At 45.0% G+C, this 15,344-nt stretch overlaps 1 long non-coding RNA gene and 1 pseudogene across 1 annotated transcript in view; both read left to right on the top strand.

The window, feature by feature from the left end:
* The window catches only part of LOC144455028 (uncharacterized), a 150,006-nt gene that overhangs the window by 126,615 nt on the left and 8,047 nt on the right, over positions 1-15,344 (top strand). The window lies entirely within an intron of this gene.
* On the top strand, positions 1,026-2,940 carry LOC110192354 (oxysterol-binding protein 1 pseudogene; annotated as a pseudogene).

Raw genomic sequence — 15,344 nt, 5'->3', positions numbered from 1 at the left:
GAAGGTACAACAGGAACCCAAGAAGGTAAAGACCGAAGTACCAGAGGATGCCACAGAGGATGGGGAGTGAGATGGCAGGGAGCCCGAAGTGAGCGGAGAGGAGGCTCCAGCAGCAGCAGGAGTGGAAGCAGGAGCTGACCTGAGGGCAGCCGAGGCGGAAGTGGAGGCCAGAGCCGAGGCTTCAGAGGCAGCGGCCCCTGGAGTGAGAATGAGGGAGAGAGAGCAGAACTCAGGGTGGCCCATGGGAAAGCCCAAGCGGAGGTGTTGGCCTCAGCAGCATCCACAGTGGCAGTCCGGGAGCAAGAGGTGCGAGGATGCCAGGCCTTGAGAGCTGCCAAGGCCATGAGTACAGGAGCAGGAGCCAGTAGGGATGTGTGGCCCAGCTCTGCCAGAGTGGTGGTCATGGCTGCTGCTTCAGCATAGCTTCAACCTCCCGACAGCAGATCAGCAGGCCCAAGTGGTAGAGGTTGAGGTGACATGGGGCCTGCCCACAGGGGCATTGCTGCTCAGGGGGCCCAGCGAAGGAGGGCAAATATTATATGTAGGGCCTTTGGGATTGGGTTGCGGGCAGGATTGATAGGTCAAATAGCTGCCTCTTTAGGCCTCAGACCCAGCCCCAGCCCCAGCCTTGGACCCTGCCCAAGCCCAGAGTCCAATGTAGGCTCCTATGCCTTCAGTAGGTTCTGTCTCTGCCCCAATTCTAGGTCAGGCCATAACCCTTGGCCCTGTCCAGAGCCCAAACCAGGCCCCTGCAGCCCAGGTAGCAGGCCAGTTTTCTTCTCTTGATCCTGCTCCAATCTCAAATCCAGGCCAGGCCACTTCTATTCCAGGCAGGGCCTTACCCCCGACCCAACTATAAGCCTGGTCCCTGCCCAGATTACAAACCAGCTCCCAGCGCCATTTCTACACCATAGCCCACCCCAAACACCCACTTCAGCTCTGACTCTGAGCCCAACCATGACCTCAAGTCTGGCTTCTGAGCTCCAGATCCAGGCTTCAGCTGCACCCCAAGTTCCAGTTGGGATATGACCCAGACTCCCTGTAGGAAGTTCAATAATTGCTTAAAGAGCTACCAGTCCCAGCAGTTCATGCTGAGCCACGGATTGCTAAGCTATTATTGCTATAAGGGCTGAGATGTGCCATCAACATGGCTTCTGCCACCATAACTGGTGAGGACTCTTACAACTTTGTTATTTCTAATGGTGGTTCAAGGCCAGCTCAGAAACTGAGAGGCAGGATTGGATTAATGCCTTGGAGCTGGCCAAGGCCAAGGATGTAAGATGGCCATTGATTCTGATGATTCAGAAGAGCAAGCCTCCACTTCCTTCTGCCAGGCAGGCGAGATGGAGTTGAATAGTGTCCTCCATATCCTCACTCAAAAAGTAGAGGATGTGACCACATCCACTAACTTGGTGGCTTCCCAGGGCTCAGTGCTGCACAGTGCCCTCAGGAGAGCCATGCAAAGATGGAGCAGATCACCAAAGAGGCCACACTCCTCAAAATCACATCCAGTGCAATTACTAATGCCCGTAAAGATTTTATAAAGTTGTCTGAGACACAGAGCAAGAAATTGCAGAAGTCTCTGCAGCATGAAAAAGAAAGGCAGGTTCAACTGGAGGAGACCTTAGAACAGCTTGGGGAAGCAGCATAATCACCTGGGAGGATCCTTGCAAAGAGCCACGGTGATGGTGGTAGATAAAGACGAGAACTGTTTTGGCAAAGGAGCTCTGAGGGATGAGGACGAACAGGAAACTAGCACTCTTCCTGAGGTCAGTCAAGTGCCCGAGGACCTGGGCCACAAATGCACAGGGACTGAGATGAGTGGAGCCGGCCAGGACAGCAGACTCAGTGGCCAATCCAAGCCTCAGCTGAAAACCCCCCAAAAGGCCAAAAGAGCTCAGATTCCACAGAAGCCAAACTATAGCCTTAACTTATGGACTGTCATCAAGAACCACATTGGGGAGGAGCTCTCCAGAATCCCATTGCTGGTGAACTTCAGTGAGCCTTTGTCCATGCTCCAATGCCTCACCAAAGATCTGCAATATCATAGAACTGCCTTGAACAGCTGTGCTACATGGCAGCTTTAGTCATGTCCTCCTACACCTCTACTGCCTTCTGTACTAACAAGTCCTTTAAGCCACTCCTTGGGGAGACCTTTGAGCTGGACCACATGGCAGGTGAGCCACCATCGTCCTGCCGTAGCACACCATGCTGGTTCCAGAAATGGTTGGACATTATACCAGGAAATCAAAATTACCAGGAAGTTCCATGGCCAATGTCTTACCATCACACCCAGTGGTCCTGTTCACTGGATCTTCCATGCCAGTGGTCATGACTACAGCTGGAAAAAGGCTGTCACTACAGTAAACAATATTATCGTAGGAAAACTGGGGGTAGATCAGTCTAGTGAGATAGAAATCACAAATCACAAGACAGGAGACAAGCACATTCTTAGGTTTGTTCCTTATAACTTCTTTTCCCAAGATGTGCCCAGGAAGGTTAGTGGACAAGTGACAGAATTTGCCCTTCTGGGAACCTGGGATGAGAAAATAAAGTGTTTCCAAGTGCTTCCAGCCATCGAACACATTGGACGGTGTAGTCAAGAAAGAAAGCAAAAGACGGAGCGTGGAGTCACTCTCTGGAAGAGGATGCAGAGAACATGTACTTCTCAGAGAGCCAACTGCAACCTGACCAGAGACTGAGGGAAAATGGGCAAATGCTGAAAAGTGGCACCTGCAAGAAAAACAGCATCTTTCCATAAAGAAGGAAGAAGCCAAAGCTCTCAGAGCCACAGATTCTGGGACTTATAACCCCTACAAGACCTTGGGGTTTGAGCAGAAGGAAGACCCCATTACCAAGGAATTGATCCATATGGATAGGGGAGGATACTGGGAGTGTAAAGACAAACAGGACTGGCCCGTATGTGCAGACATTTTCTGAAAGGGCAGGAACAGCAGTAAAGAGGGATCAAAGGGAAAGAGGAGAAAGGTTCGGAGGAGGCAGGCAATTATTTTTTTCGAGTTTGTCTTTCTTAGCCAGTCATTTATTCCAAGTTAGTTACCAGAATCAGGAGCCAGTGATAATATATGGCTGGGTTGCCTTAACTCATTGGAAGGGAAAATGACATACTAGATACCTGTGTGGTTTTTTTAAATTTGTTTTGTTTTGTTTTAATTTTTTTTTTTTTTGATGCCTGTGTTTTTGAAGAAAAGGTTGGGTGACTGAAGGGGATCATTATTTTATACCTACCAGGTCTTTGCATCTTTGGCTCCTTTTTCTCTTTTTTGCCCCTCATTTCAAATGATAGGTTTTCTGATAAATTTTGTTTCAATACAGAAGATAATAGATAATTTAATAACAAACCACCCACAAAGTACATTTCCTCCCAAATAGCTAAGCAAAAAAGTGTAAGAGGGATTGCAACTGCTAGTTAATGTAACCTTAAAATATTAAATGAATAGCTAAAGAAGGAAAGAAAGAAAGTAAGTCTTGCTGTCCTGTGCCCTGATCAGACCATATCTGGAATGCCGTGTTCAGTTCTGGCTGACACATTCGAGCGTGGACATTGACAAGCTGGGAAACATCCAAAGGAAGGTGACCCCAGTAGTCAAGACCCTGGAGACCACACCATGCAAGGATCCCTAGTGATATTTAACCTGGAGAAGGCTTCACAGAACTGCCTCCAGGTGTTGGAAGGGTCGTCTTTTAGGGTTAGATTTGTTCAGTGTGGCTGCAGAGGGTAAATAGGGAGCAGTGAGGGAAAGGAAAGCTTCCTAATAATTCCCAACGATTCCAAATGGAGGTAGTGGGATTCTTCTCATTGGAGATCCTCAAGCAAAGGCCGGTTGATCAGTGCTAGCTGTGGATGTTGTAGGAAGTATTCCTATCCAAGTATGTTTCGTCCCTTCTGACTCGGTGATTCTGTGATTCCAGCACAATGTAGCCATGTGAGTTAAGCCATATGGATGGGAGGGAGCACACGGCCTGGATAGAGAGCACAGTGAGGAGGGGAGCAGACCTGGGGTTAGAAGTGACACATAAGATTAGATCATTGTGTAGAGGGGTCTTGAATGTCAAACTGAGGACTGGATTTGAGCCTTGGAAATGGGCAGCCACTCCCTTCAGTTTGTCCTAAACAAACAAAGAAAAAGCCACCAAATGGGCTGCTTCTGGAAGTAGTGAGTGCCATGGTACTGGGTGTGTTCAAGTAAAGGCTAGAAGGCCATCTGTTAAGTGATGTAAAAGCAATTGCTGTGCTGCAGGGCACGTTGGACTGTGTTGATGTCTGAGGTTCCTTCCAATTCTCAGTCCTATGATTCTTTAAAATGTTATAGCTGTTTAAATGATAGGAAAAATTATTAAATTAAAATAAAAATGGCCAAAGGCTTATTCTTGCTGTAAATGGATAATTACCACACCTGGGGCAGCCTATTTGACGGAACAGAAGGTCAGAGTAAAACATTACTCAAAAGAGATCGAGAGCTGTTACTGAGGAAGTTTTCAAGGCCCACAAACATTGTTAGAAACCACTATTTGGAAAATTTCAGGTTCTTGGAAATGTTCTGAAATGTGAAAATGAATATTTCTGCCACCTCTCTTCTCTGCCCAGGGCTTCCTTCGATGTTGTTTTCCAGGGCACAAATCAATCTCTTCTCCCACCAGTTCAAATTAATTCAGATGGAGCATGGAGCTAAAGCAGGTGGCCCAAGGGCTCTGCCCATTTGTGAGTCTCCCCTTTGGTATTTAAAGGGTAATACAGACTTGGCCTCTGGCATCAAGACATGACTTCATTAGGGCTGGCCAAGCCTGCATGGTTCTATAAGAGTGGACCCGATTGTTAGATTAGCTGGGAAGACCAAGACCAATCCCTACCATCAGGATTCTCAGTCTTTGCGTTTTTAAGGTGCTTTGTCCGGCCAGGTAATTAGAGGAAGTCCAGTAGTGTCCTTGGAAGGAGAAGCTTTATTCTACTTGCAGAAAGGATCCCCTGCCAATCAATCCTTGTTTGATTTTTCCAGATTATGAAACAAATCTGTGGGTGGCTTGGGGTGGGCATTTGGAGTACCCTGGTTGATTTGAAATAATATTATTCGATCATTCAATTCAATAAGAATTTATTAAGTGCCTAATGTGTGCCAGCCCTCAAGGAGCTTACATTCTACTTAGGGTTCCGGTGTGTACCCACATAAGAAAATACAACGTAATATGAGAGAAAAGAGAACACCAAACAATTTGGGGTGTCAGGGAGAACTTCAGGTTTATCAGTGTTCTTCCTAAACGATGGTGCCTACAACTTGGGACAATACTGCTTCTGTGGTCTGACAGGGGCACAATATGGTGGGACTGCCGTGTCCTTCTTCCCAGACTCTGCATCTCTCAATGCAACTCAAGATCATCTTTGCTTTCTGGCTGCCACGTCCCACTCACGTTCTCTAAAATCCCCAGCATTCGTTTGTACAAACTCTTGTCTAACCATCTTGTACTTGTAAGATTGAGTTTTTGAGCCCAAATGAAAGATTTTATGTTTACTCCTATTGAGATATTATGTTGTGGGAATGGGGAAGGGGAGAGTGCAAACAAGCATTTATAAAGTGCCTACTGTATGTGCCAGGCTCTATGCTAAGTGCTTTTTACAAATATCTCATTTAATCCTCACAACAGCCTTAGGCCCCATTTTATAGTTGAGGAAACTGAGGCAGACAGAGGTTAAATGACTTGCCCAGGATCTCACAGTTAGTGTTAAAGACTAGATTTAGCTCAGGTCTCCCTGACTCTAGGATTAAGCGCTCTACACTGTGCCACCTAGCTGCCTCTAATACATAGCTAATAGTCCAGTATGGGCAGAATGTAGATTGTGTGAAACGTAATAACAGGAAATATTTCAGGAATGGTAGATTGGAGCTGGATTGTGGAGGGTCTTAAACGTCAGGCTGAGGAATTTGTATTTTATCCTAGGGAGCTAAGAGAAGGTTTCTAACAGAGCCATGACATAGACAAATCTGTGCCTTAGGAAGATGACTTTGGCACTTGAATGGAGAATAGATCAGAGGAGGGAGACATTGGAGGGAAAGAGGTCAGTTGGGAGGATTTTGCAGTAGTGCAGGTGAGAGGTGATGAGGCATGAACTAAGGGGGTGACTGAGTGAGGGAACAGAAAGGGGGAAATAAGAGAGATGTTGTGGGGGTGGCATTGATAGGACTTCAGCTGATTGGCTCTGGACAGTGTGGGAAAAGATGTCGGGGGAGGTGGGGATGGGAACCTGGGTGCCTGGAAGACTGAAGCCACCTTGGACAGAGCTGGGGGAGCTTGGAGGAAGGGTGGCTTGGGGTAGAGTTGGAATGGGGAAGATGGTTGTAGATGTGTACCTAGATTTCAGGAAGAAACCAATTTGAATCTTCCTCAGTAGGAGCTGGGGGATGTTGTGGCAAAGATGGGCAATGTGGTACGTAGTGACAGAACTTTGCAAACGTTGCTTCCATCTCAATGCTTGGTCTCTAAAACCTTCAGGAGAATCCCTAGAGCTGAGCCTGTGGCCTGCTGGGCTCTGTCAACAACAGCTTTCCCACTGCAGGAACCTTTGGAGTTGGGCGGAATGCCATCCCTACAAAGGCACGTCTTCCCTATATCTTCTCACAAAGATGATGGGACCTTGTCTTTTGCATTGCCGTATTAACACCTGGCCCATCTATGGCCTGTATTTAATAGCCCCTCAGCAGGGCCTTTGTTTCCACACTCCTTCAGGCTTAGAGACATGATGCCAACCATTTCAAGGTCGTTGTTCACAGAGTCATTTAGTGGCTTGGCATCACAGCTCTCCCTTCTGAATGCCCCTTTACTTGTCCATCTAACAGCCCTGGGTGGTGAATTAGCATTAGAGTCAATTCCTCAGAAATCCCATTTATACAGTCTACCCTAATATGATATTTTCTTTTCTTTTTTTCATAATGACATTTTCAAAGCCGTAATTTTCCATTTCCTAATTATGGTGGGCCTATTGACCCAATGCTACCTACAGCATCAGGTCCACCTCCTAGCACCACCTCCTGCTTTGTGACTGGCCTCCCAGACTCCCCGTTATATACTTCTTCCTCAGAGGTCACAACAAAACTGCCTTCTATGAGATCAGGCCCAGAGGGACAGCCTTGAACCATGTAACTGCCTGCATCTCTCTGTGGTCCTCTTCCCATCCACTGATATTGGACTCATTTCTCAATGGTTGACATTGTCCCAGTGATACTGAACCCCCCCCCCAAACTGTAGAGAAAAAGTCCCTTCAACCTCGTTGTTTTTCATTTCGCCACATCTTTGGATGCTCATGTCCCCTCTACCACCTTAGCCACTTCTCCTCCTTTGAAGTTCACTCTATCCAAATTTATTGCCCAATCCCCATGCTGACTCTTTTTTCTCTTGTTTCTGTGGGTTCAGTGCCTGAATCACTCTCTTTTTGCCTACCCCAGTGGTGTGCTGGTAAATGTTCAACAACTACCCCCCCCAAAAAAAAACCGTATGGCAGGAGATAAAGAGTATCATAAAACATAAAATGAACAATTACATTAATCTTCATTATTAATATTTTTACCAGTGGCAGCTAGGTAGCATAGTGGATACAGTGTTGGGTGTGGAGTCAGGAAGACTTGAGTCCAAATTCAGCCTCAGACACTCGGTAGCTGGGTGACCCTGGGCAAGTCATTTAACTTCTTTTGCTCTCAGTTTCCTCATCTGTAAAATGGGGATAATAGCACCAAGCTCCCAGGGTTGTTGTGGAGCTCAAATGGAATAAGTATTTGTACAGGGCTTAGCACAATGCTTGTTCCTTTCCTTTTCCAACATTTTCTTAAGTCCATACCAGCGGTTGGCAGACTATGGCCTCAGGGACATATCTGGCCCACTGCCTTTTTCTCTTTTTTTTGGTATGGCTTGCACGCTAAGAATGGTTTTTACATTTGGCAGTGGGCCTACAGGCTGTAGTTTGCCGACTCCTGGTCTAGACGATCACAGCAATAAATGAAGCCCCAATTTATAGTGTTTGCCAGTCTATGAGGTGTACATGCTCACACTGAAATTGAACAATTGGCTAGTACACCCCTGCTCAACCCCAGCTCCTGCCTTCTTCCTAGGAGTCTTCAACGTGCACCTTGATATTCCCTCAAAAATGCTCCAACTCCTAGTTCCTTACTCTGCTCAGTTTCCTTGATCTCTTCTACTCTACCTCAGCTACCCACAGAAATGGTTAAATCCTTAAGCTTTCCGTCACCTGCCAACATTCCACTTCCAAAGTCATAAACTCCAAAATCCTTCTTTCTGATCAAAAGCTTCTAGCGTCCATCTTTCCCTATGCCTACTCATCTGTATTTCCTTCTGAACTTCCTTCTTTGAATGGAAAAGTGCTTGAATGACCTTTCTTGTCTTCATTTTTGTGCGATATCACTGGCTTCCTCTCTGTTACTTGCCCCTCCCCCCATGAAAAAATAAAACAAAAACCTCAGATCTTTTCTTTCTTTTTTGGATGATTTTGGGGGTATAGACCAAGTAGTGGTGCCACTGTGCTTTCCAGAAGGGTTGGGCCCATTCACAGCTTAGTTTGACTCTGTCTCACCAGAAGTTACCATTTTCCTTTTTTTGCCTTCTGTGCCAATCTGATGGTTGTGAGGTAGTGCCTCAGAGTTGTTTTATTTGTTCCTCTCGAATTATTAAGTTACTTAGAACACTTTTCATGTAGCTATTGCTAGCTTGAATTTATCCTTTGCAAATTACCTGAATGTATCCTTTGACCATTTATCTAATAAGGAATGGTTCTTATTCTTATAAATTTGAATCAGTTCCTTATATATTTTCGAAATGTATCAGAGGAATTTGCTGCAAAGGTTTTTTTTTTTCCCCCAGTTCACTATGTCCCTTCTAACTTTAACTACATTGGTTTAGTTTGTACAAAAACTTTTAAATTTTGTATAATGTAATTGTTCATTTTATGTTTTATGATACTCTTTATCTCCTGTTGGGACATGCATTCTTACATAATCCATAGTTACAAATGGTATTTCCTTTTCTAATAACCAATATCTACCAACTTGCTTTCTAATTTTCCCAATGGTTTTTGCCAAATAGTAAGCCCTTACCCCAGTAGTTGTTATGTATTTCGTTGACTGACCTATCTTTTCTTTTAACCTGTACATTTTCTCTTGAGATTCTTGATCTTCTGTTCCTCCAGATGAATTTAGTTATTATTTATTTTCTAGCTAGAAAATAATCCTTGGTAGTTTGATGTGACAGTAATTGGTAAATTAATTTAGATAGTGGTCGCATTTTTATTACATTTTCTCTAACAACCATGCACAATCACTATTTTTCTAGTTATTTTGGTCTTTTTGCATTTCTGTGAAGAGTATTTTTGTAGCTATGTTCATAGTGTCTGTATATTCCCACATATTTCATGTAATCTGTAGTTATTTTAATGGAATTTCTCTTTCTGTATTTTCCTGCTGGGTTTTGTTAGTAGTATTCAGGAAAACTAATGAATTATGTGTGTTTATTTTATGGTCTGCTACTTTGCCAAAGTTATTATTTCAATTCCTTTTAGTTGAATCTTTGGGATTCACTAAATCAATTATCATATCATTTGCAAAATGTGATAATTTTGTTTCTTCTTTGCCTATGCTTGTTTCCTCAGTTTTTTTTCTTGTCTTATTGCTATTACTAACATTCCTAGCATGAATGAGTGAAAAAAGCATCTAACTGCTAACTATGTTTTTCTGAAATTGGATTATTTAAATTCTCTATGTTTTCTGCTAATATAATATTCCATGTTTTACTAAATATTAATCTGTTTATTCAAGTTATCCATTTTGTTGCCATATAATTGGGCAAAATAATTTCTGATAATTTCCTTGACTACGTAAATTCCTTTTCATTTTTTAATACTGGCTGTTTTGGTTTTCCTCTCTCTTTTTCAAAATCAGATTGGATAATTGTTTATTTGTTTTATGGTTTTAAATTTTTTCTATTTTTATTTATCAATTCATTGGTATTTTTGCTTTCAGCTTTCTCTCTTATTTGATTTTCAAAATTTCTGTTTGGTGTTCAGTCATTTATTTATTTATTTATTTTAGGCAATTGAGATTAAGTGACTTGCCCAGGGTCATACAGCTAGTAAGTGTCAAGTGTTTGGTCTGAGGCCGGATTTGAACTCAGGTCCTCCTGACTTCAGGGCTGGTGCTCTATCCACTGCGTCACCTCACTGCCCTGGTTTTTTTTTTTTTTAATGTGTTTCCCTTCATGCCTTTCTTTTTGGCTATTTCTAGCTGTGGGTACTTATTCCCTATCAGGAGAATATGAGCTCTTCAAAGGTAGGGACCCTTTTTTCCTTTGACTTTTGGATCCCCAGTGCCTAGCACTGTCCCAGGCATGTAGCAAGTGCTTTTTGGATTGAATTGCTGAGGTTCAGGCATCTGACCCTGCAGGGCCACCCTGGAAGGAGCAGAAGAGGCCATCCAGGTGGGGCTGACTTTGGAGGCCAGAGCAAAGCAGCCAGAGTCTCAAGGTTGCAGATTCCAGCAGGTAACCAGGGAACCTGTGCATGGGCCAGGCAAGGCTAAATACATGAAGACTTGGCCATTCAGGGATCACTGCAGTTAGCAGAGACTCATTTCTTGCTTATTACCACCAGGGAGTGCCAGGCCTGGGCAATGGCCTAACGAGCAGGCTGGGCCCATGTGACAGGAGAGCATTTAGGCTGTGCTCACTGCCCCGGAGGAGCTTCTGTCATCACATGAAGTGAGGTCATTTAGCATGAATAATGTACCATGGCTACACACGAGGGGAAAATATGGCCACATCCAGTTGTGGGCTTTCATTCTGCTTCATATTAAAACACATTTTCAGTGTCTTGCTCACTTTCCCTTCTAGGAGACTGTCATTACAGAGACTTTCTAGCCCCTGGTTTGAACAAGCTTCCTACCTACTTACTAGAGCCCCTCAGGCCCACATAGTCCTTAGGTGAATATAGCAAGCTGAAAACCCATCCCTCTCAGTCCCCAACAGCTTGGAGGAAAAGATCACTGAATAATCAGGCCCGGTTTTGCCCCTGTGCAGCATGTCCCTTCACTGGGCCTCAGTTTCCTTCTTTGTAAAATGACCAGGTTGAATGACATGATCTCGGAGGTGTCTTTCCACTCAGCAGTCTTTGAGTTGGTGATTCTAACCAGTTCTCTTGTTGACCGGTATTTTTCTTCATGCAAGTTGTCACCTCCATTAGACGATAAGTTCTTCGAGAGCGGGGATTGTCTTTTTCCTTTCTTTGTATCCCCAATATTTAGCACAGCATCTGGTACACAGTAGATGCTTAGTAAATGCTTTGACTGAACATGTAGGTCATTCAGAAGAAAATAAATAAAAAATAAAAGTACTTTTGAAGACATCATTCCCCTCCTCATAAATCTTCATTTGGTACCTACTGTCCCTGGGATAAAAGACCCAAGCCTCATCCTTCCTGGCCCTGAAAGCCCTCCATGGTTTGATTCCCCCCAACCTTTCCAGTTGTTTCATACTACTTCCCTTCTCCCTTCACTCACTTAGACCCATCTACTCTCTGTTTCCTGTAAACAGCTTCTCCTACCTTCAGGCCTTTGTTTAGGCTGTCAGCAAGGCCTGGAAGGCACTCCTTCCTCACCTCTAGCTCATATAATTCCTAGCCTCTTTCAGGTGTCACCTCCTATAAATTTCCCTGTTGTTAAGGCTCTCCACACATGGAAGTGATTTAGTATTATTTTCTATTTATTTTCCTTTCCTTATCATTGTACATGTTGTATTTCCACCCCCACCCCCACCCCCACCCCTGTTTGGGATTTGGGGGCTTTGTTTTCCTAGCACCTGGCAGAGGCTGGGGGTACTTCAGCTTTCTGGACCTCAGTTTCCTCATTTTTAATATGGGAATCATGACACTTAAACTCTGTCCTTCACAGAGTTATATTAAGGAAAATTTCTGACCCTTACCCTTAAAGTGAACTCTCGCTCTCTCTCGCTCTCTCTCTTGCTCTCTCTCTCTCTCTCTCTCTCTCTCTCTCTCTCTCTCGCTCTCTCTCTCTTGCTCTCTCTGTATAGGCATAAGCAATAGATTGCAAATAAGGACTGATTGAAAAAGTAGATGGGCTGGTTGTGTGACGAGAGTCATGATGAACTGATTATAACCCATGGATGGCTCCTATGCTTTGTGGGAGCCTCAGGATGTTGGAGGAAGGACCTTCATCATGCTGGGTGTCCCTATAGTGCAATTCTGGATGGCCACGGATAGACAGGCCTGGGTGGCTTGGGATCTGCATCCCTGGGGAAAGTGTCTCCGTCTGTCAATGAGCCCCAACATCCACTGGTGGGTTGGGATATGAGCCTCGAGACTTGGTGTCCTTAGCTTGAGCTGCTGCCTGGGTTGGGGGTGGGGTGGGTGGCATATTAGGCCCTTAATGTTCCATAGCCATCAGAGAACTTGTTTAAGGCTGTGTCTTCATGCTAAGCATCTGGATAGAAATGGAATGAGGACCTGTTTGTGTTTCCATTTGGATGTCAGTGGGCAGATATTTGACTAAGGCTCACGTAAGCATCTTCAAACCATGAGCAACTGGAGAATCCTTGTATGGTATTTAAGGAATCAAAGTATGTTGTCTTTGTAGGTCAACAGTGAAACAAATGTTCATGAAGTGCCTACCGTGTGCCAGGCCCCTTGCCAGATACTGGCGAGAGAAAGACAAAAATAGCCCCTGTCCTCAAAGTACTTACCATTCTCCTGTGGGGAGGGGGATACAGTGCATTCTGTGCATGTAAGTAAATACAAAATAAGCTCAGGGAGGAGGGAGAGAGTAGGAACAACGAGGAGGGGCAGGAAGTATTTCCTGTTGGAGGTGACATCCTGAGTCATGCTTTGAGCAAGCAGGGGACTGACTGTATCAGGTGGAGGTGAGGAGGGAGGGCATTCCTGACATGGGCAAAGGCATGAAGGCAGGAGATGGAATGTTGTGTATGGGGACAGATTTGTGGGCCAGCTTGGTTGACCTGGAGAAATAGATGAGCCAATGACCAAAGCACATTAGAAAAATGACACAAAACTGAAACCCAATGAAAGGTGCTGTTCATGGCACTATTTTCCATTCTGTTACAATCCTGGGGCTTTTTGTAAGGGACAGACATTTTCATTCTTATAAGGAGAATGTCTGGGAGCCAGAGAGTGTCAGAGCTGTTAAGGGCCCTGGAAACCCTCAAATCTACCCCCTCATTCTTCAGAGGAGGACACTGAGGCCCAGTGAGAGGAAACCTCCAAAGTGCTTTCCCTGTTGCTTCCAGTCTCCCCTCTCCCAAATTTAGTGTCCGTGCATCACCAAAATAATCGTAAAACCCAGGTTTTACCTGGGACCACTCTCCTGCTCAAGAAGTGTCAATGGCTCCCCATTGGCTTTAGGATAGATTACAAACTTGTCAGCTTCCCAATCTAGTGCTAGCCTATCTTTCCAAATTGACTCCCTGTTACTCCCCCTCACTACTCTGTGTTCCAGTCAAGCTGGCTTACTTGTTCCCTGACCTTGGCATGCTCTCCCATTGCCCCCTGCCTTTATGAGGGCTGTTTGCCATGCCTGGAATGTTGTCCTTCCTCACCTATTTAGAATACCTGGCCTCTTTCCCAGCACAGCCCTGGAGCCCAGCCTCCCTCTTTGTGTTTTCCCTTGAACTCACTTTCTTCTTACTTGGCCTATGTTTTGTTTTTCCTTATCAGGGTCCATGTGACAGTTCTTCCCTGGAAGCCTTCCACCCCGCTTTCCAGGATGGGTGTCCTTTTTGTCTTTGCATACCCTGTTCCCAGCACAGAGCCTGGCACACAGCGGCCACTCCTGAATTTCTTGTTGAATTTAATTGAGTTGGGTGGACTTCACTAGGGCCGCTCTCCTGGCTAGTGACAGGCCTGGGCTCTCCCCACTGTACCATCCTGCTCCTTTGACTATGCTCTATTGTAGTGGTTTGCTCTGCTCCTTTGTTCCCAGGGCTCCATCTCCTTTCAGCTGCCAGTCCATTGGGTAGTGTTTTGCCCCTCCTTTCTATTTACTCTGCCTTTGCTCTTGCCCATCTTCTGAACCTCACTGCCTATTTCAATCACAGAGTCTCTTTCTGTTTGTTCCACCTTTGAAAGAGAAAAATCGTTTTTTCCCATCTCCAGGTACCTGCGACTTCCTCTGGGTCTTTATTCACGTCTGATGTCGCTTCTTCTTTCTGTGGTTACATGTGGTGTTTCCTCTTCAAAAGCATTGAATCACTTTTCCTCTCATCGTCAACAGGAATTACATTTGAGATGTTTTTTAAATGCCTCCAAATACCCGCGATAGGAACCAATTATCTGAAAATGTGCTTCATCATGACTGCAGGTCCATTTCACAGATCTTTAGGCACTGGGCAGCCCAGGAGGAAAGAAAAGAGCTTATTGTCCCGTAGGCTGGGGCCACAACGATGGAGACAAATCAACGTGGGCAAGTTTTTACAAGTCACTAAAAGTACATTGCATACAGAGCGCTTGAAAAGAGGAGACAGTACTGATAACTTGGTCAGGGGAGGGAAGCAACAGGGAAGGCTTCATGTAGAAGGTGTCACCTGAACCATACTTGGGAGGAAGCCAGCGATTGTAAGAGGCTTCACAATTCCTCCGTGAAAGGACCAAAGGTGCCCAAGCAGCTGTTTGGAAACCTTAGAGGCCTCCCTCCCCCAGCCCCACCTCTAATGTTAAGGTGACAACATCATCTCTTAATTCTGGGAGCCATGGATGGCATATTATGCCACCGAGTCATTTCATTCCAGCCAATCACTAATCAGTGATATTTGCCCAGGATGTCTTGTCAATTTTGTTCTTCCATTTGCAAATACCCGTGCCATTTACACAACTTGTCTCTCATTCATGGCTAGACTATCGAATGGAGTGGCTGTGGACATTTGGATTGGCATAAGGCAAACAGAAGGCTCTGTCTAGTCGAACAGGCAGCGGGCAGAATCCTGAACGCTCAGGAGCCGAAGACTCAAATGGCCTGAAAGCCTCCAGTTAGCTGGGAGGAGAATGAAGGGCCTAAAGGGGTTTAAGTGCCTCATAATGTACACATTGCAAATCTGCTTATAATAAGTCGCTATTGGCAATGTGCTTCTGCTGGGGGGGGGGGTTCTGACAAGGGGAGGGAGGGAATCATGGAAGAGGACTGCATTATATAGAAAATGACTTACAAAGAAGGCAACTGAAAAATAGTCCAAACAAAGGAACAAGCCTGCTGCCAGGCTGACCTAGTTTTACTTGAATGCTATTTGTAGCAAAGCTGGAACAGGTGGACTGT

Source organism: Phascolarctos cinereus, unplaced genomic scaffold, assembly GCF_003287225.1.
Source record: "Phascolarctos cinereus isolate Bilbo 61053 unplaced genomic scaffold, phaCin_HiC Scaffold_8;HRSCAF=390, whole genome shotgun sequence".
In the NCBI taxonomy this organism is placed as follows: Eukaryota; Metazoa; Chordata; class Mammalia; order Diprotodontia; family Phascolarctidae; genus Phascolarctos; species Phascolarctos cinereus.
This window is presented reverse-complemented; position numbering and strand designations above follow the sequence as displayed.